This window comes from Pectinophora gossypiella, chromosome 6 (genome assembly GCF_024362695.1).
Source record: "Pectinophora gossypiella chromosome 6, ilPecGoss1.1, whole genome shotgun sequence".
Classification (NCBI taxonomy): Eukaryota; Metazoa; Arthropoda; class Insecta; order Lepidoptera; family Gelechiidae; genus Pectinophora; species Pectinophora gossypiella.
In genome coordinates, this window is record NC_065409.1 from 12,591,376 (window position 1) to 12,616,778 (window position 25,403).

General features: G+C 36.8%; 1 protein-coding gene across 2 annotated transcripts in view; it reads left to right on the forward strand.

The window, feature by feature from the left end:
- LOC126367792 (leucine-rich repeat-containing protein let-4) overlaps nt 1-25,403 on the forward strand; it is a 181,228-nt gene that overhangs the window by 114,860 nt on the left and 40,965 nt on the right. The window contains exon 1 of one of the 2 annotated variants that reach the window (XM_050011536.1): nt 24,059-24,363. The exons of the other annotated variant lie outside the window; for it this stretch is intronic. The gene's annotated coding sequence lies outside the window, so the exon portion shown is untranslated. Of the gene's footprint in view, nt 1-24,058; nt 24,364-25,403 lie in introns of those variants that run through there. 2 annotated transcript variants of the gene reach the window in all.

Genomic DNA, 25,403 nt, shown 5'->3' on the forward strand with positions numbered 1-25,403 from the left:
TCGGCTTAACATTCTGGTACCTAGTAAAAAATACTGAATAGTTCTATGTACAATAAAAAAATATTTGTAGACTTGGCTTTGGATTATAATCCTCCTGAAAAATTTCCAAACTTGTTCTTATTCCTTACCTAGTATGAATTTGTAGGTCCACGGTTTTCTTTTTAATAAGATATTTTACAAATGGGGAGCGCTAAAGGCTCTCACCCGGTACAACGTTTAAGACAACAGGCCTGAGGTTGCCCAGGTGGGCGCGAACCTCGGCTCAGGTCGTCGTCTGTGAGGATAAATATTTGAAAGAATTAATTGACCCTAGTGGGTCGATAGCGATAAGCGCTAAATGAGTAAAATCGTCCGTTTAGGCGCAGAATGTCCAATTCGCAAAATGTCCAGTTCGCAAAACGTCCAATTCGCAGAATGTCCAGTTCGCAAATGGTCCAATTCGCAAAATGTCCAGTTCGCAAATTGTCCAATTCGCAGAATGTCCAATATTCATCGTAACGTGATTAATTTACTAATTAAAAAAGTTGGGTTCTAATGCTAAGTCAAGTTATAAGTATATACATATAAGTGGTCCACTGATTGTAATTTTAAGCCTACAGGACTCTCTCCTTTAAATCAACAGGACTTTAAAAGAGTCAAACTTTTTAGGGAACTGTTATACAAACGTGACGTCAAATACAAAGAAACCACGAGAAAATTGGAAAATAATTAGGCAGTTTTTTTTTACACAATTTGAATTGTATTGACATTTAGATATATATAACAGTTCCCTAAAAAGTTTGAATCTTTTAAAGTCCTGTTGATTTAAAGGAGAGAGTCCTGTAGGCTTAAAATTACAATCAGTGGACCACTTATATGTATATACTTATAACTTGACTTAGCATTAGAACCCAACTTTTTTAATTAGTAAATTAATCACGTTACGATGAATATTGGACATTCTGCGAATTGGACAATTTGCGAACTGGACATTTTGCGAATTGGACCATTTGCGAACTGGACATTCTGCGAATTGGACGTTTTGCGAACTGGACATTTTGCGAATTGGACATTCTGCGCCTAAACGGGTCGCCATGTCAGGGTGAACCCTTAAAAATATAATTTATTGCTATATTTTTGAGCTCTCACGACTAGTTAAAAGTTTGTGTTTTTCGATTTGAAAGGTCATGTTTTTCTAATCGTCTTTATTCTTCCATCATTGCTTCCATCAAGTAATTATTATGTGGGCAGACACCAAAGTGTAACATTTACAAAGAGCACACCGTCTGCCCACCTACTCTGTGAACTAAAGTTCATTTTACTCATAGACAATTTTATAACCGCATGAAAATACGACATTTGGTACACACAAATATGGAATTGTGATTGGTTCAAATGTAAATTATCATTCGCGGCGCGGAGTATGTGCAATATAGGAGCAAGCTCTTGCCAATCATAGCAAATACTAATTTCCAATGCTGATTTCTTTAGCTTCGTGTGAAATGCAGTTTTAGTTTCTGCTTGCTGTAAGTCATAGCACAGAAAGCATAAAACATAACATAAGCTCACGACTATAAACTCTATCGTTAGATGAACTAAATACCCACACCTCACCGAGCTTTCTGTTAGACCAACTAAAAAAAAATCATCGACGAACCTCTCTCTCTCTCTATTTAAGAGCTGCGCTCTTGTCGGTGTAGTAACCGCCACTCCTCTCTTCTTCCCGCCAAAACCTTCACCTCCCGATACGACACGACCTGCACCTTCTCTTTTATTTGTTTCATAAATGTTATCCTAGGTCTACCCCTTCCTCTCTTCCCTCAACCGTGATCGACGAACCTAATAAGTGGTATTTTATAACAAACAACAACATAGCATCTGGCCTGTATCCCTGAAGGAGAGAGTCCTCGCCAGCTAAGTTTAAGTCCCATGTGGGTAAAAGGGGGCGACGCATTGCCATTAACCGGTCACAAATTATTATTAGTATTTTATGTATGTGATAAATGCCTAACACTTTACCTGCAAATACATTTTCGGAATGGCGGAATTAGTGGTTGAAATGTAAATTAGAGTTTGCGGCGCGGCGTATGAACAATACGAGCTAGCTGTTGGCTGTTGCTAATCACAGCTAAGTAATGCCAATTTGTGCAACTTACCGTGAAATAGTTTGATTTATAGTAAGCTCTCTGATACGTTTGAAGAGTGCTTGGAGGAGTATGTCTGTCGTCATCATTCATTTGCAAGTTGACTTTTCCTTCCAATAGACAACTACTTTTAATCTGAGTAAAAAATCTGATCTGATTTAAAAAAAAAAGACTATAACGCGACGTTGTACATATCACATTTTGTATCTACAATACGTCGCGTTATAGTTTTAATGCAATAGAGATAGAATATCAGGCGCGTACGCGATAGTAGAGATGGAAGAAGAGAGTGTAGTATAGACAATCTAGACCGTCGGATTCGGAACGTAGCGAAGTGTTGCCGTCAGTGAATATTTTGTAGATGCGTTCACGTTGGCGTGAACCCATGATATTGTAATATCAAACTGGAATTCCATATCAATTAAGCTACTTATTAATTGCTTCGAGGCAATGACGTCATAAATCGTCTGAAACAGACGTATGGGCCCAATGAATGAATGAATTGCTAGTTTAGGTATATTAATTTCCGGTAAGCGGTTTGAGAGCTTCAGAAATGTTCCATGAGACCCACTTTCCAAGACAAAACTGTGAAGTAACATTTCGTGTCCCTAAACGATAATTGAGAACGTGTCTCACTGAGGCTTAGTGAGTTACGGCGCTTAGGGGTTTGATTAGCTTGTTAGTCGCTGAGCGGCGCATCAGATCCGTATTTTCCTGTATATGTTTATTTATTTTTTATTTACCTACTTTAGATTCGCGTTTGACCGCAGTTGGAAAAATGCTTGACTCTAAGGGCCCTACCTGACTATGAAACCGAGGTGGGACAACCACAGTCGTGCCCCATACATACATTAACTCACGCCCGTTATCCCTAATGGGGAGGGCAGAGTCAAAAGTAGTCAAGGACTTGCAGCCACTGTTGACACGATGTTGTAAGCTGGATATGATGAACCGTATGATGATAAGGGATCAGCCTATCGCCCATAACATTAGTCCATAATATATAGTCAGTCGTACCCCAAACAAAATTTATGCATACCTAGTTGTATAAACCCTACCTCACGTGTATTGTTGGTTGCGCAACCAAAAGTCCTGGCTACTACCTACTTAAGTAAGTATATAGTCGCTACATGAGCCACTTCATGGGCCTTTGAGGGCTCATTAATAACCCTGACACTTGGTTTGCTGAGGTTGGTAATCCACCAAACAAATCATGCGATAGAAGAAGTATGGTTTGATCACTTGACACTATAGGGTTCTTCATATCCATCTTAGAATTTCTTAAAGAAAGTAGTTGCAATTTGTCTGTATGTACGTATGTATCTGTCAATGACAATTTATAACAACGAATCTTAGCGCAATTCGTCAGAATGAGTTGAAAAGGAAGTTTTAATTTCGTTTGGGATTAGTTGGCTCTTAGCTGAATAATGAAGTAGACGTGTCTATTCGGAGGTAGTCTTTCAGGCAGTGCAGACAAGTTTATGAAAAATTAACGAAGCAGCTCAAGACGGCTTAAAGAAGCAAAAAGGTATTTGTCTGAAATACGGAGAAAAATCACCTATTACACCATTCAGGGATGGCTGAAAGAGATCTCTTTTAGACATAATCCCACCTTTTTTATCCTTAAACGAATTTGATTTTGAATTTTTTTACGTTCATCTTTTTTTTTGTCAATACAATACAAAACATTAATTGCTTATCTGGTGTATGGTGTATCTTAAATAAATAAACAAAAAATAAATTGCTATTTTAAAAGTCAGATGTGGCGGTGAAAGGTAACATGAACTCTATAACATTAACTCCATTAAGCCTAAATATGTTATCGAATTTCTAACTTATAATGAGACATATGTTATAAAGTTACTAGTCCAGCACCAAAACCGGACCTGTCAAATTTTCGTGAATAAAGAAATCCTTCTGAATAAAATATTTTTGAATTATTTTTTTTCAGATTAGGTAAGCAGACCCCGTGAAAACGGGATAACGCTAGAGACATGACAAGTGTATTATGTATTTTTATATCCAATGTAGTTGGATCAATAATTAATCCAATACCGACCCCGGCGGCGTGGTCGAGGATTTCCCTTTTTCAGCGCTTATCGCTATCGACCCAGACTACCAATATTATCCTCTCAGACAACGCCCTAGGCGTAGGTTCGCGCCCAACTAGGCACCTTCAGGCCTGTTGTTTTAAATTTTGCACCAGGTGAGAGTCCTCAGCGCTCTCCATTTTTCCGACAACCTACAATAAGTCACGCCAAAAAAAGGATGAATAATTTCGTTAGTGGCGCATATGGTTGATTAAACCGGGATAAATCTAATTCCCTACGTCCCTACGGGAGGTGGTACTTATTTAGACAGGGAGACAAATAATTGCTTTTGCGTGACACGGGAAATACAGTTATTTCGGCAACGTGGTTAGAAACCGGACTTATGGGAAATGATTTTCGAATACTTTATGAGTAGATGGCGATAAATATATGATTGGATTGCTGTCATTATATTAACTAGTTCATATTAGTTAACGACCTAATGATAGCTAGTATATAAAGCTATGACACGACATTTGTTGGGTACTTACGCCAAATAATACGATATACTTGTAACTGCATTGGATAAAATTAAAACGATGGTTAACAAACTCTTAGGACATATTGGCATACGACCAGGGCTATCTTCTAAACATCACTATTCGGAAGAATTCCAATGAAATATACCTATTTTTAGTTTCATACCTTTTGGCGCGTTATTTTTCCGTAGTCGGGATTTAGTTTTTAAACTTATTTGAAATGTACAAATACACCTAACACAATATCATAATTAAAACACATAATAACGGGTTCTTACCGCGTTTAAATGGGGATATGAGACTCCCGATATTTCGACACTGTTGCAAGGGCCGGGAGTCGGAGATATCGGGAGTCTCATATCCCCATTTAAACGCGGTAAGAACCCGTTATTATGTGTTTTAATTATGATAATAACCGCGTAAACTTAAAACAATGTATAACACAATATCATTCGAAAAAAACATTTTTTTCGTCCTCACTTTATCTCATCTAGGGGGCGCCACATTGAATATAGTGTGACGTGATATAACCTATAACCACCGGTTAATCAAGACCCAAAAATTGTGGGATAGGACATGAAGAAAAACGATTATTATTTCTAACTAACTTTGTTTATTTTAAAATGTTGTATAATTTTGTACTTTTCTCTTATTCAAACAACCGTCCGCCATTTCTCTGTCATTCTGCAATTCACTCTTCTCTCTTCCTCACTCGTCGCTCTCTCTTTCACACACTTTTGCGTTACGTTTTATTTATTATCTGACATTATTATTTATTATTAGTGACACCTCATTTGTTAAATTCTGATAGGTGGTTCAGAAGTTAGGATTGAACAGTCGTGCAATACACGTACATATCGGTCAAACACATAACCCTGACTTTTGTAAAAATAAGTGTTTATCAGGGTCTATACCACTCATGTCTATATTCAACTAGTTTGTGTTATGAAAAAATAGTAAATGTATTTTGCTCCATTGTTGTATTCTACATTGCGTTGGTTTGCTTTGGTTGTTGAAAGCATTTTTAACTCAGCTTTGGAATTTTGCATAAAACACGAATCTGCGCTTTGTGTAATCGTGTATAAAAATATAAGTGTGTTTAAGAAAGCGGCTTACAAAACTGTGGGGTAATCACATTTTGTTCTGTTCGTCATTATTTTTATTTTCTACATTTTGCGTAACTAAAAGCCATACTTAGGGTGGTATTAATAAACTAATCTCAGCTCCGAGACTGCCCTCAAGATCATGTCAATGTGACAGTTCTTATATCAAAAATAGGGACCTAAGGCTATGGTCTTGAGGGCAGTCTCAGCTGATATTGGTTTATTAATACCACCCTTAGACATAGTTTTCGTGTAAAAGCTTGATGCTCCATGTCTATGGTGTGAATACTTTAATAAGTTGTAGCAATAGGTGCGATCTTCTTATAACAATATAGTTACGAAAAAAAGGTAAAAATATATAAAGTTAAAATAAAAATATACCTGATAACCTTTTTTTCGTTCAAACTCTAGTATGAAAGGGCTCTCGCAATCTAACGGACACAATGCACTATCTGCCCCTGGGGGCGGCAATAAAACCTCATACATTCGTAATCGCCCCCTGGATAACCGGGGGCGGCAATGGTCGTCGATTATGTATATACGGGCGATACAATTGTAAAGTAACTTTGGAATGGCGACCACGTATTGACCTATGTAAGTTGACCGACAATATTATTATTCTTCTCTAGCGCGGGATGTGAGGTCACTGACCGACCTCATCAACCCTCATTATAAGTATTGAAGTAGTATTTTGTAGTGTCGACGAGCTCTGACCTGGTGTGCGCGTGGAAAACGCAAAAGGGGGCGGCCCAAAGAGACCTGGCGACTCTCGGTTGACCGAGTATTAAAAACTCTCGGCATGTCATGGGAGCAAGTTACAGAAGCAAAAGATGGCGCCGAGTGAAAACCTGTTATTCGAGCCTTACATCCCAAGACGGGATAAAAGGATTAGAAGATGAAGAAAAGATTTTGTAGTGTTTGTCAAAGATAGAGTGCTGATGTTTTCAGGTTTGTTGTGTAAGTACACTTTCTTACAAAAATACTTAACTGTACTAACTAACAAACTGCTAATCTAGCCTACAAAATCCCACTGCTGGGCAAAGGCCTCCTCTTCCTCTTTCCATTTTTCCAAGTCCAAGTCGTCATGCCATCTCTTTCGAGGTCTACCACGACGCCTGTACCCGTCATGAGGCACCCAATGCGTGACGATCCGTGCCCGCCGCTCAGTTAACTGTACTTATCTAATAAAATATTTTGTTTTTATTATTTTTTAAGTATTTTTTTTCTGTGTGATATCTACTACATTGAGTCTATAAATATTTTCTCGTTTCCATCGTTGTTAGTCGGATAGTTTTGTAGCAGAGTGCTACACATACTGGCCTTTCCTTCTTACTGCCAATCATTTTAAATTTCGAAACTCTCATTCCATTTCACAATTACTTTTATTCTACGCTGACGCAATGCATCCCCGACCTGGATAAGAGCAACATCTATACTGCTGGCTTAGCTCTGGCCGTGCCCACTAACTTTATTTTTTTTTCTTTTATTTACTTAAGGGCTTTTAACAACACTTTAAAAAAAAAAAAAAAATAAAAAAAAAAAAAAAAATTAACAACACTTGTAACTTTAATTGTGATCATAAATTCTTCATCGTATTTTATATAGGTTCGATATAATTTCGTTAAGTTCTTGTTTGTGAAGTGCTAATTAATAAACTGTGTATTCCTGTTGGTGTTTACTGTTCCCTTCGCTAAATTAACTACTCATCCTATTCTCCTGCTACTACTCTGCCGTCACGTCGGGACTCCATCACCAGCCATCGGGCCACAGTTTATTTGTTCTTAACACGATAGAGTTTCTATATTAACGGTAAATACCGTTAAAAACCGGTACCGTTACCGGTATAAATACAGGGTGTTAGTGACGAGGGGGATGATTAAGACCATGATTCCGAGTTAATATTAAGTGGAATTTCCTGTCGTAAAATTCAGGATAATTTTAATGATTTTTTTTTTAATTATTTTCAGTTCCATACTTTTGCGACGGTAAATTCCACTTGATATCTACTCAGAATCATGCGATAAGGCCGCCATTTGCCATGTACTTAGTTATTTGTAATTATTTCTTTTTTATTTTGGTGCAATAAAGTATATTTGAATTTCGTATTAGTAAGTAAGAATATAATATTGGTATAATAAAAACCAGTAATCATGCTTTGAATCATCCGTCTAAGTTTTCGTTACGATGTCACGATCACCCTGTAGAATAGTGTTATAAGCTAAACTGTAACCACCCGTACAATGCAATTCTCCCCGTGGGAACAGCAGTATAGCCTCATACATTGTTAATCGGCCGGGATCACCGGGAAAGCTACCGCCGGTTGGAAAAAGCCGATAAAATTGAACTTCTTACCGACTTAGCGCCCTTCCTGACAGCGCGATTCGATTCAAGATTACAATACAATACAAAAACGCTTTATTGTACATATAAACACAACACTACTGGCCACGTCTTTCCCTCAGCGTTACAGATTCCGATGTGGTAGTAGTTTTACAGCTAGTTACGTAAATGTTATTTAATTTATGACGTTCAAAAAGCGCTGACGATGTAAGCCAATTTTGAAAATAAACATTTTTGTTTTTTTTAAATTACAAAAGTTGACACTTTTCACAAGAGAAGTACAATCGGCGGTCTTATTGCTACATAGCAATTTCTTCCATGCAACCTTAGGATGAAAGAAGTTGCTACATATCGGAGATTACATCTAAGCTTACCAACATGGTGTGAAAAGAATTCGACGTTTGTACATTTTTCAAAGTTATAGAAAAAAAAAACTTTGTTTATCAGAAAGTATTTTTCAGAATTTTTACAAGCATAACGCCACAAAACTAGTGGAGTTCGCTTTATAAAATATTACGGGTATAGACAGTAATACATAGTCAACTTAAAACTAAAAGATCTTTTGAATAAGATATTGTGTAAAAAAAAAATGTTAAGTAAATGAATCGTTACAGTTTACCTTACAACACTATTCTACAGGGGGATCGTGACATCGTAACAAAAACCAGCGCTGTATGGCGACATAGCATGGCTCCATCGCAGCACAAGCTGAGCCATTCCCTTTTGCCTGTATTCGCAATATTCATTATTATCTAGTTCATATAGCAAATGTAAATTGTTACTGGCAATAAATTTATTTTATTCTTATTCTTTTTTTTTGTCAGTGCCAACATTCATATTAAAAAAATAAAATAACGGAAAGCATAATATTCAATTCATACATAATATAATCTGCACAAGCTTCGTCAAATATCTTATTCTTATCGTCAAATATAAATTCTTATTCTTATTCTATTAACATCTTCAATTAATTCGGACATATTTTAATGAGAGTTAGAACTTGTCAATGGCATTTACATGGATTAATTTGTAATGATGTCTTAAAAAAATTATCAAACGCAGATCAATGCGGCATCCAGTCGCGCTGTGAGGAGAATCCTTTAGCGTGACGTATCTCCTGTCGCCCAGAGATATGATTTCGAGAATTAAGCCGATTTGTTTTCGTCGCTTTGCTGAATGGATAACGCCATACCATCGAATATAAATGGTTTTCTTCGTAACGTTTTTCATTCTCGTTCGTTAATGTTTCTTTCAGATTCCATTCCATAACATAACTTCATGACTACATATCCATCGTATGATGAACTAAGTAGCCTAACTTTACCGAGCTTTTTGTTAGACCAACGTGATAGGTGGTGAGCTGTATCGTCTATAATGGTCGAGCCAACTGTGTCTGTAAAACTGCACTTAAGATAAATTAATAACTCACAATTCACAACTCAAATTCAAAAATATCTTTATTCAGTTGGTAACATAGCTACACTTTGAATCGTCAATTTTTACATAACAAACGTCTCCTCCGCCTAAAAACTACTGCAGCTTCTCACAATCTGTATAGCCGGGGGGGAAAAGTAGCTGCAAGAAAAACCTCGGCACAGGGCCGGCAAGGTTCTATAAGGTAAATTTATTTCTATAAGGTTTACAAAATAATTATCTTCGAGTCCTCGAGAAGATTATTCTGCCGTGTTCTAATGCCTATCGCTTATAATTATAATACTTATTAGTAATATTATGACATTATACAAGCTATTTAAGTTCTTTTTTCAGTCATTGGCGTTGTTGATTACAGGGACAAATTACATTAAAGTGCTCTAATAGCCAACAGAGTTTCGTTTTAGAAGTAAAAATAGAAAATCCGACCTCAAACAGGCATCTAGCACTTCAAACGGTTATTAGAGGCGAAAAGTCTAGAACGAAGTTGTGAAAATAAATAGGAAATGGAACTTTGTAACAGCGTTTTTTGGTTTGAAGTACTAAAAAATACATTTTGATTTTGAAGTTTGTTTGGATTTTTGAGAAGTGCTTTACTTATTATATTTGAAGTATCTTCTTGTATTTATGATTTTAGGGGCTTTTGATGTATAAATACTATGTTAATATAGTGTAGCGGTAGGTCACTTTTAGCGCACACGCTGTCACTTTTAGCGGGTTAAATGGAAAGATAATGTGATTGTGATTGTTTTGGAGAACACAATGAAAACTTTAACAAATTATAAACTTTGGTATAATATTAAAACCGAATCTGGAAATTGATTCCGTATTTCGGAGGGAACCTTAAGCCGTTGGTCCCGGCTATTAGCCGCAAAACAGCTCTACCAACCCTCAGTGGAGCAAAGTGGTGGAAGTACGATCCATACCTCCTCGATTGATTGAGGAGAGGCCTGTGCCCAACAGAAGGACGTATATAGGCTGTTTATGTTATGTTATAATATTACTTTGCTACTTAGTTGGTAATTATATAAGTAGTTTGGTAGTCGCGTTTTTTTAAACAATAACTATACAAATTATTAGTGCTGGAATAGTTATAAAACTACTTGTAGATTGAAAGAGTGATAAGTTTAGTTGATTTGTTAAAACTCCTCTTCTAGAAAATATTTTTGTCGGTACATTATAGAGGGCATTTATTATTCGCCGGACAGTGACGCTAAGGGCTTATCCTGTGAAACTTTTATATAAAATGGAAATACCTCGTATAGCTTTATTAAAAATAGACTACAAAGTACACACAATAAACACTGGATATTTCAAGTATTTTTCCACAGAAATTTCCAACAAACACTTAAGGGGAAGAAACCTCTAAATCATCTCATTTTTATCACACAAGAGGGACACTAGACCACGCGGACTGAATATTTAACACCCGCCGAGAGGTGCCTGAAAATAGACCTCTAATTAAAACTTCACCGTGAATTTAATAACCTCGGCCTTACCCTTAAATAAAATAAAGGGGTTTCTTTGTCACGAGAATTTTCAATGTTCACACATTCCGTCGCGAATGTAGTCGTGGGTTCATTAGCAGTTGTTTGCGGTATAAACGCATGTGCTTTTATTTGTTTAAATATTTTGAATGCTAATTAGTTTGAACTGGTTTTTATTAATATTTTTGTCGCATTAATATAAATATATTTTTATTATATTAATAATATATTGTATATATCAACATTCATATTCAAAAAAAGGGAAAGCATATTGAAATCATAAATACTTAATAAATAAAATCCGCACAAGTTTCGTCATGTTATATTATATTAAAATATATTATATTATATAATAATAAAAAACCCGTGTTAACGCCTTTCTGAGAACATATGACTTACATCGTTGTGGTACGATTTCGAGTCCCGGCTCGGATTTTAAACCATTAAAGAATTCTATTTGGACATAATGCAAACAAGATGGGCGGATGTGGTCAAAAAAGACCTGTGCATGTGCAATGTCTCCGAGAACGCCACGTCTGATAGAGCGAAGTGGAAGAGAAGTACGAAGAAGGCAGACCCCACCATGAGATGGGAATGATAAATGCCAAGGAGAGAGAGAGAAAGAGAGAGAGAGAGAGAGAGAGAGAGAGATTTGGACGTAATTCATATTACTATATTGGGATAGTCTTTTGGAAATAGCGTAAGCCGAAAACATGAAATTATATCTTATTTTAACCTCTATTCGTTATATTTTTTTATTCATATTCGAAGGTCTGTAAACTGCGCGACCGTAAGTTATAATGATTAATATCAAGATCATTTATTTACATTTGCGCCAATTTTTCGACCCAGTTTGACCTCTGCTTATTTTTGCTTTGGTTTTCTTTACGGTTTATGTCAAATATTTCTTTAATTGAAGTTGTCAAGATTGCATTAACGAGAAGCACAATTTGTAGTAGCTTACGTAGTGTAGGTACGCCAAGCCTAGGAAGGGTTTGCAACAATTATATTCATCATCATCATCAATTTAAGAGCCACGCTCTTGTCGGTGTAGCGTTTTCCATTCCAGTCTATCAAAGGCCAATTCCTTGACTTTCCTATAAGACACGACGTTAACCTTTTCTTTAATCTGTTCCATGAAAGCTCAACAACAAACAATTATATTAAACAACAAACCAACAACACAATAACAACACAACAAACAACAATAACAAACAACAACAATTACAACATTAACATTATTGTTGAACAATTATATTATCTATATTATCTGAAATAATCACCTGTCACAGGATTATGTATCGGAAGTGTTTGTAGCTGCCTACTGATTACTTGCAGGTCTGCCCAACCTTTTGGGTGGCGCGCGTGAATTTTATTTCTGTTATGTATATTTTCGTCCAAAATTGATCTTCAGAGGGGTTAGCCAAGTTGCAAACGATTTCGAAAAGTGACAGTGATAAAAATGTATGTTGTTGTTGTTGTTGTTTAAATTCGCTTTATACAGGGTGTTAGTGACATCGTAACGATTGAGGCCATGATTCTGAGCTGATATCAAGTGAAATTTTCCGTCGCAAAAGTATGGAACTGAAAATAATTTAAAAAAACACAAAAATTTTCATGACTGTTCAGTCTGAAAATTCCAGTTGATATCAACTCAGAATCATGGTCTGAACCATTCCCCTCAGTATTCGTTACGGCGTCACTAACACCCATACCTACTTGTATGGCTACCGTATACATGTACTTGTGCGGGGTGTAAGTGACATCGTAACGAATACTGAGGGGGATGATTCAGCTGATTATTTCGAGTTAATATCAAGTGGAATTTTCCATCGCAAAAGTATAGAATTGAAAATAATTATAAAAAACTAAAAAAAAACATGAATTTTGCGACGAAAAATTCCACTTAAAATTAACACAGAATCATGGTCTGAATCATCCCCCTGAGTATTCGTTACGATGTCACTAACACCCTGTATAAGGCAGGCAAAGATCTGAGGACCACACACCCTAAGACTTAAGGTTACATGTCAATATCATACCAAGTATTTTTTTTATCATTGTTACTCTCGTTTTTCTAAATAGATTGCAACTTGGCTAAGGCCCTTGGTTACGTTCCACGTGTCTCACGTATTAGGGAGGTGCTGTAAGACGGGTATTCTCAAAGGTCTGCTTAGAAAATAGGATCAGGTGTAGAATGGTGCTTCCTAACTTAAGGACACTTAGGCTAACAGGGTACCTATATAGATCGGTGTAAAAGCAATATCAAAGGCTATGGAATTACGAAGAGATAGGGAAACTGGAAGTTGCTAAAAGGTTTTTTGTCACTGGAGTATTTTAAGGATTAAACAGTATGTGTTCGATATATCATCCTTAACTAGATGACAATTTGCAGCTTACAGCCACTTTTATTATAAAGTCTTTATCCACTCGCTTCATTTTTGTTACTATAGTAACCAGGATCCATAGTCCGTCACTACACTTTGGGTACTGCAGTGTCCAGTGTCTAAAAAATGGGATGTTAATCCTTCTTTAATTTGTAACAATATTAGCAGTACTATTTGGCATCCTTTCCTCGGTTAGTTTATTCACAATACAATCTTCTTCTGTGAGGTGGAGTACCAACCTCATTAACCCTGGTCTCAGGGTTACTATTGAGCCGCTAAAGGCCCCTGATATGGCTCATGTAACGACTACTTACTTACTTTAGTAAGTATTAACCGGGACCAACGGCAAAACGTGCCTTCCGAAGTTTGGATCATCTTAGCATCAGCACCTCCGGATCGTGAGCCCAACGCTCAACCACTGGACCACGGAGGTCGTGGGCACCCCTGTGGCCATGGTGACAGGAAATATGTCAGGGTCGGCACGGTGCACTAAGGTAGATATGATGTACCGTACTGATAGTTGATCAATGATCAGACCATCAACTGTCAATGATTTTACAAAGGATACGAATAATAACATACTATACATCAATAATATATGAGCGACAGAATGGCTGGTCACTCAGCGTATTTAAAGTTGAAATGGTGCTCAATCATTGCGTCCCCATTAATCCCGCTTTGTGCATATCACCAGACATTTGCTTCCAGCGTAATTTAGAAAAGGAGATGTGTATAGTAACGGAAATATTTTATGGGCCAAAAATTTATATTTATGGGCCGTTCTGTTTTTCTACGTCACCTCGATACGCAGCTGAATGTCTTTGCTATTTATTCGCTCTAAATACAACATAGAAGGAAGGGCGATAATAAATAAGTAAATAATTTTTATCATATTAGATGCTCGTCTTTCCTCGTTTGTCTCACTGACAATAACAGTGCCATGTACTACGTGTTTCCGTGGAGCTTTCCTTACTCGAGCGTTCTAATAGAAAAATGTTTATGACGTAAACTTGTCTTTATTACGTTTTCATCCTTATTTCTTATGTAATAAAACATCCTGTAGTGAGTGACGCGGGCGCACGGTTGCTGTAACGAATGTACCGACCGAGGGTTGATTTATGACGTCACTCGGGTAGTTTACTGCCAAAGGGTCTGCCTAATAACGGTAGCAACAATCCCTTTATGTTGCTATGCCACATATTTATGTTTTGAGGAGTAAAATGTGAGGTGCTACGCAAATAGTTATTTTTATAAGGATCTTTTTTAGGCCGTTTCCATTTTGTGGGCTTCGTTTGTAAGTTAAAAACACTGTCTTTTGAAAATTAACTTTATATGGTTTATGACATAATAATTTTCATTTTACAAAACTGCCTTGTTTTAAAAGTATCATGATCACAATATTTACATGTTACTGTAATTTGGTATGTATGTTTCACGGACAAAGTGATCTTATAAGTGTTCCGTTTTTCGTTTTGAGGTTCGGAATCCGTGAAAAAGATTTTTTTCACTTTATCTAATAAGAATGCCGTGGTAGCCCAGTTCATAGAACGCTTGTCTCTCACTTTGAGGTCGCAGGTACGAATCCAGCACAGGCTTAAACCAATGATTATCAAATTTGTTAGATCATAAATGATTATCACGTGCTCAGCGGTGAAGGAAAACATCGTGAGTAAACCCACATTCCCGAGAAATGCATTTTCGGTGGTATGTGACCTAACCTGTATTGGGCTGTGATCGCTTCTGTAAAAAACCAAACCTGTCAAATATTCAGGTTAGGTAAGCAGATCCTGTGAAAAACAGGATAATGTTAGAGACATGATCTAATCTGAATTGAGGTTGTGCAATTTTGTCTCTATTAAAATTTTTCCTGTCATTATTTTTTGCCAATGGGGATTTTTTTTTTCGAGCAAGTAACTTAAAAACATTTACAAAAGGATTTATTTTCTCAGAACCTTTCTTTAAAAATATGGCGAAGAATTCTTCGTCCACAAATTAGTTAAATTGCGTTCCACTTCGTTAGAATTAACTGCAACATTTTCGCGTCCTACTAAATTGAGTGAGCTGTGAATTTGTTTTTTTTATCTCCGCAAATTAGCTCTGCTGTTTCTCTGGTTCTATTTTCAGATGGAAAATACGAATTCTTACAACTTTGTAAACGAAATGAAAATATTTTCGGCAACAGAAGTTGTAAAATATTATATTGGGTTGGTTTTCCCTTCACAGGTTGGTAGGTTAGACAGGCTGTCGTTCTATAAGACACCGGATCTGACAAGTCTTCAGGTTAGATTAGTAGATGATGATGTTGTATCTGGCTGTGAGATTTCTAAACTTCCAAACATTGATAAATTAAAAATTTCCATAGTGTTATTTTTATGCCACCCACATGTATTTTTTGTGTGAAACAGTATTTTCCGTTGAATTTTTACCAGTATTTCCGAGAAGGGTAGAATGTTATGTGTTTACGTAAGGTATTTTTTTATATTCCCCCTGAAGTTTCTATTCCTCCCTTTGATCGTGGAAACGTATCCTTGGATTGGAAAAAGGCAATTTATTTGCGCAGGTCTATGGGAGTTTCGAGGTAAATTAGATCAGGCAGTCCCAAATGAATATACATTGTGAGATTGTGCGCACGCAAAATACGAGTAGCTTTGTTGATGTCACGGAAATTGTAAACCTCTAATTATAAATATACTGTTAACCCGAAAATTAAAATAAATAAACTTACATACGTCTACAAACGCTCGTGACTCCTAACGGAAAGGACAAGAGCCCTATTATGTCACCCTAAAGGTAACTACTTTTTTGAATTAGGTAAAAAATACCAGCCAAAAATCCTGACATAAATCGACGAATCAAATCTGCATTTTTGAGTACCTATCTGCACGTTTGTTACAGATTTTTTGAAGTCCGTGTCTAAATTAAGAAGTTTACCTTTGATTTTACTCGTGAAATTGGCTAGGGCTATAGGTAAGTGAGTATTTTTTTGACGTGACTTATTGATTTGCCGCAGATGGCATTAACTACTTTATAACTAGGGATATTGTATATGATCGATGTAATGGAGTTGTAAAATATACCTTTTCTTTTCAAATAGTAAAATTTACAAAACAACCCACTCTATTACGTTCGTTTGAACGAATAATGACCGTAAGAACGTTGGTTGGCATTGTAGGCTAAAATCATCTGAATATCTGAACTATAAGTTGAAAAAAGAAGCGGTAAAAAGTACACAAAATATGTGTATTTTTGGACATATCGCATGATTAAATTGCACAAATGATATAACTCACGTAATCCCCACAGGTAATTAAGTTTCTTAATGATCTGTGGCGAAGGTAATAATTTAAACTACATATATATAACACAGGCCGCTTAATAGGTCGCCATTTTCAAACACGGGCGTGGCACTTTTAGCCTTTTAAGGTAGGTATAACTAAGTGATATTTCAAAGTCAAATTGTCTGTTGGGTTAGGTTAGGTTAGTTAGTTCTCATTCCGTTGCATCACTGGAAGAATCTACGTGATTAATATATGTATATTAAAGACACTCATCATGATTTCCCCCTCCCCCGATCTTAACCCGTTTTTCCCGGGGTCCGTTTACCTAACCTGGAGACTTGACAGATCCGGTTTTGTATATAAGCAACTGCCTGTTATGTCTTTTGATTTGCGAAGATAAAACGACCCCAATACAGGTTAGGTCACATACGAAATTCTCGGGTATGTGGGTTTCCTCTAGATGTTATTTTGATTTACCCAAAGTGATTATATAAGTTCGTAAAAACTGACAAGGAGATTTTATAAAACTTTATTTTTTTGTGCTTATCATAAGTGAAGCACAGCACTATTTTTTTTAAGTACTTAGTTAATTTTAAAATCCTTCTTTTTCTGTCTCTAACAAATTGTATTTTAATCTAATTTAATATCACAGCTCGTAACCTACCCGTGCAGAAGCGATTTACTTGTTCATGGAAGTGGAAGGGTGTTAAAATTATTAGAAAAAAAGATACATACGTATTATTTGTTGTAGTTTCCATTGGTAAACCTAATGGGGTGGAAAATAATAAAATATGGCGGAAAGAAAATATCTTAGGCTTTCTTCTTGGCTTGTTTATAAAAAAAACGAAAGAACATTATTAATAGTACAACTTCCTAAGTAAAAGATACAGAAAAGAATACTCGGATCCATTTGTTTTATCTTACTAAACAATCCACTAATCAAAAATAAAATAACAAATGATTCGATAAACTAACTTACTAAACTAACTTTGTGCACGACGTATGTTTATAAAATACCATGTCTTCATGGGTACAGCGTGACAGCAATATTCAAGTGCTGCTTTTTTTTGACGTGACTTATTGTAGGTTTGCCGCAGATGGCATTAACTACTTGCCGAACAAATGGATTCAAGTGCGGCAGTAAAAAGAAACCCAAATAAGTTTCCAACGTGCTTTAAAAACTATCTGACTTAGAAATCGGTTTTAGATTTTCCTAGGACTGGCATACGTGACCTCAGCCGGCTTGGCTAGATCGATACGAGGTCTCACCTCTAAAATTATACGACATAGCCTTCAGCAGGGGCTTAGAATCGGCGTCGGGTTAAACCTACTATAGGTACTAGGTGGATTATTTCTTAAAGTGAGTTCCATGTTTGGTTAAAAGTCTCTCGTTGTCGAAGTCTTTCAAATGTAATCCTCTCAGATGACGCCCTGAGCCGAGGTTCGCGCCCATCTGGGCACTCCCAGGTCTGTTGTCTTAAATTCTGTACCGGGTGAGACTCCTCAGCGCTCCTCATTTGTCCGCCCAAGTAGTTAATGCCAGTAGCGGTAAATTTACAAGAAGTCACGTCAAATAAAAGGTTGCAAGTGTGAAGAACGTCTGATTGGCAATCGCTTCTGTAAGAAAACAGCTCCTACGCTCATTAACCGTTGACCTCTAACAGCTCAGATATAGATAATATAAAACACACAAGCTCACGAGTATATCCCAATTGGGGTAGTCCATCCATCACAAGATGAACAGTAACTAAGTACCCACGCCGCACGTAGCTTACTGTTACATCAACGTGATAGGTGGTGGGCCGTATCGCCGTCTATAATGGTCGAGCCAACTGTGTTTCTGAAAACTGCACCTAAGATAAATTAATAACTCATTGGTGCAAGTTCGAATTTCTATTTCAAATATTCTTTATTGCACAAAGAAAGAAACGAAAAGAGGCTTATTTACTACACGGTAATCGGCGAATTTATCTCTGAAAGATTTCTTTCAGGTACCCATTAGAAGAGTAACTTCTTGTCAATCGTAAACATTAGTCTTCCAATTTTACTGGTTTTTTGACTAAGGAATTTTTCGGACAAACTTACGCTTTAACGGTTAAAATAAACACATAACCCATCTCGTGTTACGCAGTCGGTTAAAAATCTCAAAGTGTAGGTCCTCAGTGGAGAAGAGAAACACACGCGAATTAAAAATAAAAAGATGTAAGGTGTAAAGTTAGTCAGGTTGTTCACACGAGTACATACCTACATAAACTCACGCTGTGTAACGTACAAAATTGTTTGAAACTTCGCAGACTTGGTCGGTAGAAATGTGTGGTATTATGTTAGCTTGCGATAAGTGGTACAGCACATGCAAGTTTCTTGTTTGTTTCATTTAAGATTAGGTACTTAATAATAAACTCGGGAAAGTATTTTAAGTTAAGTCACGTGAAATAAATACAATTTTAGTGAAGTCCCACACGGGCATTGCCGTTCCGTTCTCGCTCTGTTTTTTACATCGCAATGGAGTTACAAATAGTGTGGCAGGGTTTTATAATAACGTTTTTGGTAAAAAATAAGTCTACGACGTTAAAGCTAACATGTTAATAAGCTAATAAGTAAAATATAATGTTGGCATAAATCGTTTATTCATAAGTGCAAAATTGCCTGAAGTTTGCAGACTTAGTTCGCAACAGAAACAGGCGGTAACTTAGTAGGCACTTTACAATAGAACTCTATACCAATATCAACCTTCATTTTAGATGAAAAGATCACGGGGTTAAAACGGCCACATCGAAGAAATTCATCTTCATTCAAAAACAATATTGCTATCTGAATTTTGTGTACATTGCGCACACAAAATTTTGCATGCGGTTGTAATGCAATTCGATTTCAGTAATGCCAACCGAAGAAAAAGCATCTCAATTTTGAAGCTGTTTTGCAGCCGGCCGTCTGTTATAGCTCCGCCTTTATTTATTGATACTCTGTACTATAATAATTATAAAGAAATACAACACAAGGGCGGACGACCTTGCGAGAAAAAATAACAAGAAAAAAGCAAAAGGCAATCAATTTTGTAAGAATAAAGTTTGTAATTCTTAAAACTAAAGAGATCATATCAGACTGTACAGAAAATAACCGTACTGAAAAACGTTGTGAATAATATTCTCTTTGGTAGGGACTTTTTGCGGAACGGAATCGGGACGGTTGCTTTCTTCAGTGAATAATCTAAATAATCAATACGAAGTGGTATTTTGTGATTAATGGTCGCATTAAGTTAGTCTGAAAACATTCGCGATAGTGTTATTATATCGGAATATTCAATAAATAAAGTGTACCTATCTATTTTCGCTTCGTGCCAACAAGCCGCTTCATAACTCGAAAGTTTATGCGGGCTTTTGAGTTAATTCGTTTGGGGTTCGGAGTAGGAGTCTGCTCCGAGGGTAGGGGCTTAAGTTTCATCATTCATCGTCATCGCCTTTCATCATTTCATTATTCATCATCAAGGTAAAAAATACATAAGACATGGCTGTATGGGCATAGTTCCCTTTGCCTTGCCCTTCGGGGAAAACCAAAACAAAAAAAAATCTCTTTGGTACCTAGGCATTTACTGAATAAAAACATGAGCGCGTCGTTGTGTTTACACCCGTATTTAAGTAGGTAGATACTTCCTATTTTTATTCATACAGTTAAATATGATTAATATCTCTTTCGCCGCCCAGGTTTATAGTCAGATATCGGAAGTAATGCAATAACTCCCACGTTTAATATACGCGGATAGCAGCAATAACAGTTAAAGTTTACTGCCTGGCCTATTAGGGAGGATATCGGTTTCGGAAACAAAGTTAATAGGTAATTAACATTTGGTTTTGAGTTATTAAAAATTAAAAATACACGTTATTTTTTTATACAGGTGACTATGCAAAACTCAAAATTCGAATATTTTTACCCTTCGCGGTGAGCACCCCCGCGCCCCGCTGTCCTGGCTGACGTCACTAAACTTACAAAAGCGTGTCGAATAGCAAATAAACGATAGTCAAAGAAATATCATATTGGTTAAAAAGGAACGTAGCAGCCTTAAGGATGGCACCACAAATTAATTTAAGGTTGACCTTACAATTAGTTACAATTACTACGTAGTCAAATCAGCCATGTCGCGGGCCGTTGGCGGTTCAATAATAGCCCTGATACAAGAATTCTTGAGGTTGGTAATCCACCTAACAACCCACACGGTTGAAGAAGAAGAATTAAGTACAATAAGTCCCAAAGGCAAAGGTCTCCCCTCATTCAACTGGACGGGGTATGAAACATACTCCACCTCGATGCTCCACTGCGGGTTGGTGGAGACATTTGGACTAGTAGTCCGAGACCGACAGCTGTGCCTTCCGAAGCAAAGAATCATCTTACTTTTTCAAACAACCAGGTGATTCAGTACAGTCTTACAAAGTGATTTTTTCGACAGTGTCGCCATCGGAAATCGAACCCGAAATCGTGAGCCCAGTGCTCTAACCACTAGACCACAGATGCTGGTACAATTTTATATTAAACAAATTACAATACCGTGTCAAAATATAGACAATAGAGTTATAAATGCCATATTCCTTCATTATTTCCATTTCCAACGTTAGTTCCTGGCTTATGTTTGCATTGTCCTCTCTGGAGTTCCCAACGTGGTTGGAAATGAGGGGTGTAGCCAGTGGCGAAGCTAGACAATAGAAGGGCCCCGGTGTAGTAAGTTTTGGGGCCCTACAATTTTATTTTCAACGTGTGGTTTACGTCGAAACTTGTGTTAATTGAGGCCCTTTTATTTTAAAACAAACCAGTCCAGGTTTGATGGGGTTGGTAATCCACCTCACAACCCACACGATAGAAGAAGAGATAAGTTTAACGTGGGTACTCCTTGAAGGACCCCTGATTCGTCTCTGGGTTGAGCCACGCCACAAGGTGTACCTACCCGGAGACAAGCTTAATATTCATTAGAATTAAAACACAATAGATGACGGCATTATTTGCGGGTAGTCGTGAGAACTGTAGCGAAATGTAATACGTTTCATTCATAGATATCTGGGATTATAAATGTAATTTATCATTGTAACTACGGTAGGTAATTTTCTTCTATTATTTATAATAGTTGAAACGCTAGTTATAAATAACATAACATAATATACTTTACTGCACACACAGGAAATACAAAATACAAATAAATGTGAAATAGAAAGAGTACAATAGGCCTTATTGCTAAGTAGCAATCTCCATCAGGCAACCTTTGAGTATAGGAGATAAATAATACTATATGTATAATATAGCGGGATAATGCAGCTTAGAAATACTTTTACATAATTATAAAAACATAATACAAATATTGGTTATAATAAATAAATATCAATATTTAAACTACTTCATATACACGTACAATGGAAGAAAAGAGTAAAATGTTATAAAGAAAAAAAAAAAGTAAGAAAACACTTTTGATCTCGAGCTTTTATTTATAGACAGACTTCACTTTGTATTAAGTCTGGAAATCTCGGGCTAAGGAGGTTGTATGGTCTATATTTGTAGATGGCCAGTATTGAATCTACACATTATGCCAGGTCAATTCAACGGAGCCTCTCTTTAACTAACGAGGGACTTTCCAATCGGCGTATCCCAAAAACACGATAGATGGCGTTGTTAAGTTTCTTCTACGTTTAAACTTCTAATTTCATAGATATCTTTGTTTTTGGGTATAAACGACCCTTTTTATTACACCCAAGTACAATTACAACTTCCTCCCATTATTATTCTGATCAAAATAAAGAGAAGCAATATAGGTAGCAACATCATTCTATACATAATGTGATCCAAATATCAAGTAACAATTGGTTTTATGTATGTTTCTGCCATTACATTACATTTTTAAATAATTATGTTCCCCCGAAAATGAGTAATTATCATGTTAAAAGTGAACAGCGTCAAAATAAAGAGAAGCAATATAGGTAGCAACATCATTCTAATGTGATCCAAATATCAAGTAACAATTGGTTTTATATTTGTTTCTGCCATTACATTACATTTTTAAATAATTATGTTCCCCAGAAAATAGGTAATTATCATGTTAAAATTGAACAGCGCCATCTATCGTGTGTTTGGGTAACGTCGATTGGAAAGTCCCTGATTGAAAATCTCTAGAAAAATTGTTACAACCGGAAACTTTTGTTATAGTAAATAACGTTGTCAATCACTCTCATTAATTGTTATCGCTGTGAAGTGAAAATAAAACAACGTAAAGGATAGCAATTTAAAAATATGTTTGTAGCAAAATAATGATGAAATAAATAAAGGTAAGTGATTTTGCAAGTACTTACTTATTCAAATATTTACGTGTGGTGTACGAAATTACGATCGTCTGATTGTCCGAAAAAGTAAGATGATTCCGTGCTTCGGAGGGCACGTTAAGCCGTTGGTCCCGGCTATTAGCCGTAAAAACCCCTCCACCAACCCGCAGTGGAGCAGCGTGGTGGAGTATGCTCCATACCCCCTCCGGTTGATTGAGGGCAGGCCTGTGCCCAGCAGTGGGACGTATATAGGCAGTTTATGTACGAAATTCAAACGGCATTTTCCACGAAACGAGGATATTTTGATCGTAATTTCGTTGTATCCGATCTCAAATGTGGGAACTTTAAACGTGACAATAAAAACCAGAGCAGTTAAAAAGGCTACATTGAGACAATTCTTTTAATGCCATCATCAAGCTATAATGTCATCATCATCATCTCCCTATCCTTATCCCGCTTTTCACAGGGTCCGCTTACCTGACCTGAAGGTTTGACAGATTTGGTTTTTTACAGAAGACTGCCTATCTGACTTTTCAAACTGTGCAGGGAAAACCAGCCGGATACAGGTTAGGTCACATACCTTCAAAAATGCATTTGTCGGGAATGTAGGTTTCCTCGCGATGTTTTCCTTCACCGCGGAGCACGTGATAATCATTTATGATCCAAACATGAAATCGATAAATTTGACAGTCACTGGTCTAAACTAGGCCTAAGCCTGTGCTGGATTCGAACCTGCGACCTCAAAATGAGAGGCAAGCGTTCTACCAACTGGGCTACCACGGCTTCTCAATTCGACATTTATATAAGTACTCATATAAAAGTAAGTCAACAAAATGTCAAATAGCAAATATTGCTTTCTTAGATGAATTGCTTCGGTGTGGGCTTTGTAACCCTCAGATCAAAAATCACTTTGACAAATACCGAAAACGAATAAAAAATCTTCGAGTTCACCGACTTGGTCGCATGAGTGGTCACCGATGTAGTGTCGGGAGCAATAGCGGCGGGCGGGGCGGCGTGCGCGCACAATGACAAGACAGGAGGTCACCCATCAAACGATAATAGATGATCAACCGAAGGGGCCTGGACACTCAGTGCTGCGCATAACCGTATCCGCGCTAAAACAAAGCGTCTCGCGCAACTAAATAATAAAAACATTAAATAATGCGACACCAGCGCAGTGTTATGTGATTCGTGAAAGAATTAAGTGAAATTCTCAATTTAAAAGGAGATCTAAGGTTTTGTGTAGAAATGTACTCTGCTTTGATAGACAGTATTTCTTTCGTGTTATAACTAGGATACAGTTTTTGGATTAGAAGTTTTAAAGAGCGGGGCGTGTCCTTTAGCTGTCTGAGGTAATGCTGTTTTGTATTTCAAAGAAATGTGTACTTTAATATTCTTTATTTTTCTTCGTGTATTTTGCAATCTTTTCTCCTGTACGGTCACGAATACTAATATAGGAACCAATGACTTTGAAACCATGTCACATTAACTTTTGACATATTAAACCATAAGGCTCATTAAATGTCAAATATGATAGTGCGACACGGATCTAAAGTGGGTACATGATGTTACTTATGACTATACCCCTCCCTTGTTTTTAGAATAGAATAGAAATAGTTTATTATAAAAGGACGCTACACACACAAAAAAGACAACAACATCACATAAGATTTCCACTAAAACAATTACAAAAAGCAAGACGGATGTTTGTCGAAATGATCATTTATTATGATCATATTTTTGCACTGTTTTCCTATCTCTTTCTCAGCTTATTGTAGTCCCCCCGGTTATCGTTTATATGATTGTATGTACAGTGAGCATTATCATGTACCCGCTACAGAACCATGTGAAGAGAATAGTAATGTAATGTTTACATACTTACAAATAGAACTCGGTTGATTGTTATATAACTTAGATAGGTAAGGTAAGTAGATAGGTATGTGAGCTGTCACATAGTCGCAAGGTAAGACTCGTGATACGTATCGACACAATCACAAATCTGACATATTTGACATTTAGTAAAGCTTACAGTTCAATTTGTTAAAAAAGTTAATGGGACATAAAAAAGTTAATTGGTACCAACCAAGGTGTAATTAATGAACAATTTGCGTTCGCAAACTGCTTGGTGTTCACCAAGCAGATTGTTCTTCTCACCACGATAGCCTCTGATTCTACTGAACTAGTCATCATCATCAATTTAAGAGCCACGCTCTTGTCGGTGCAGCATTTTCCATCCTATTTTTTAGGGAAAAATAGGGTAGTAGTTTCCCTCTTGCCTTCCGCCCCGCAGTACTCTGTCTGACGCAAGTGGGATGGCGCCCAGAGTAGTCTATTACAAAGCCATACTAGAATTCCTCTCCTCCGCCTCTGAATAGTACTGAGAGTTAGTGCT